This window comes from Octopus bimaculoides, chromosome 29, assembly GCF_001194135.2.
Source record: "Octopus bimaculoides isolate UCB-OBI-ISO-001 chromosome 29, ASM119413v2, whole genome shotgun sequence".
Lineage (NCBI taxonomy): Eukaryota > Metazoa > Mollusca > Cephalopoda > Octopoda > Octopodidae > Octopus > Octopus bimaculoides.
Genome location: NC_069009.1, coordinates 586,995 through 588,821, shown reverse-complemented (window position 1 = coordinate 588,821; position 1,827 = coordinate 586,995). Strand labels below are relative to the sequence as shown.

Genomic DNA, 1,827 nt, shown 5'->3' with positions numbered 1-1,827 from the left:
GATAAATTGTTATTTGCAGAAAATGGTTTACCACAGATGTCACAATGATATGGTTTTTCCCCAGTATGAATTCGTTTATGATTAGTCAAGAGACTATTACGAGAGAATGATTTACCACACATATTGCAATGATATGGCTTCTCTCCTGTATGTGTACGTATGTGACTAGTCAAGTGACTACTTTGAGAGAATGATTTACCACAAATATCACAATGATATGGTTTCTCTCCTGTGTCAGGGTTTTTGGGTTTTGTTAAACGATTCATTATGAGAGAATAATTTGTCATACAAATCACAATGATAGTGTTTTTTTCATTTCTAAGAACATGATTCTGTTCGGTTGAGTCTCTATTTTCAGACAAAAATTTAATGCTATGTTTGTTTCATCTGTGATCTTATTTAACATCTAAATCAGGTGAAAACTGACAACTCCTTTGTACAGTTATCCAAGCTTAATTAACCTGTAAACTGATCTTGCTGTTAATTGCATCACCCAGAAGAATTATTTTCTTGTTTTTTATAGATTTTATTTATATAGAGAGGTTGGTGTATTATTAATGAATTCTCCTTATAAATATATGGTCTTCCTTTAGTTGATGGAAGTCAATAAAAATACCAGAGACACATCTGAATGATGAAATTTCTTTTACATCAACATGATGTGATATTCTGAAATAGGAAAAAAGACAGTAAGCTAAACAGGATAGTTAAATGACATAATAATTCAACATCACAAATTTTACAACATCAACACTATCATCCATTTAATATCTATGTTTGCATGGGTCAGAATCCATTGAGTATTGGAACTTTTACAACATTCTGTATTTCGATAAAGCATCTCAACATTTCTCTAAATATTTATCTATTTGCCTCTTTTTCCTGTTTTTTATCTGCTTTCACTTTTTCACACATAGCGTGGCTTAGAAGTTATGATATTTGCCTCACAAGTGTGAGGCTGTGATTTCAATACCCAGTGACACATTCTGTCCCCAAGCCAATTTATTTCACAATGCTTTAGTTCACTCTGGTGGCAAAAATGAGTTTAACCTGTAATTCAAAGGGCTATGCTAGCTACACTCTGTCTCATGCTGAATCTCCTTGAGGACTATGCTAAGGGTCTGTGGAGTGCTCAGCCATTTGCATTTTCTGTAAATTATGAGGAAACAAAATTGAGGCATGTGAATCATCCGAAATTCTTCTATATTCCACCGTCTCTGAAGGCGTTTTTCACAACACATTCCTATACAATTCTAATCCACATCATCTGAAAAGTATTACAGTCATAACCTACATCATCTGAAATATAATCATAGAAAATTTCATGAGAAAATACCAATTTTACAGCAAGTCACAGGGAAGGAAAATCGGTGGGGCACGTTTATGTAGACATACCCTATCTGATTTGTACTTTTATCAAAATTAAGTAGGCAGCTTTTTCTCATTACGCAGTAATTAAATTTAAAGAACATCTAACAACTTTCAATTACTGTTAATCCACCAAATCTTTAATATATTTACTTTATATCACATGTAACACTAAACCCTGGAGTGTCTCTAGAAATAACAAAAGCATATTCGGTAGAGATGGACTATATGTAATCTGAACCTTTCCTCCCCTTATTTATTATTTTTTTTTACGGAATCCCACGTTTTAGGCTATGGAGATTCCGATTCTGAAAAAAAAATTTTTGAAAGATTTCAATTCCCCCCCACACACACCAAGCAGGCTATTTACATGCTAGAAATAACAGCCAAATCTGACAAAACTAGTGTTAGGGTTAGGTTGAGGGTTAGGGTCAGGGTTAGGGTTAGGGTCAGGGTTAG

The 1,827-nt window shown here is 33.7% G+C and overlaps 1 protein-coding gene across 1 annotated transcript in view; it reads right to left on the bottom strand.

Annotated features, from left to right (window-relative positions):
* The window catches only part of LOC106880338 (zinc finger protein OZF-like), a 17,078-nt gene that overhangs the window by 14,021 nt on the left and 1,230 nt on the right, over window positions 1-1,827 (bottom strand). The gene's annotated exons all lie outside the window — the stretch shown is intronic.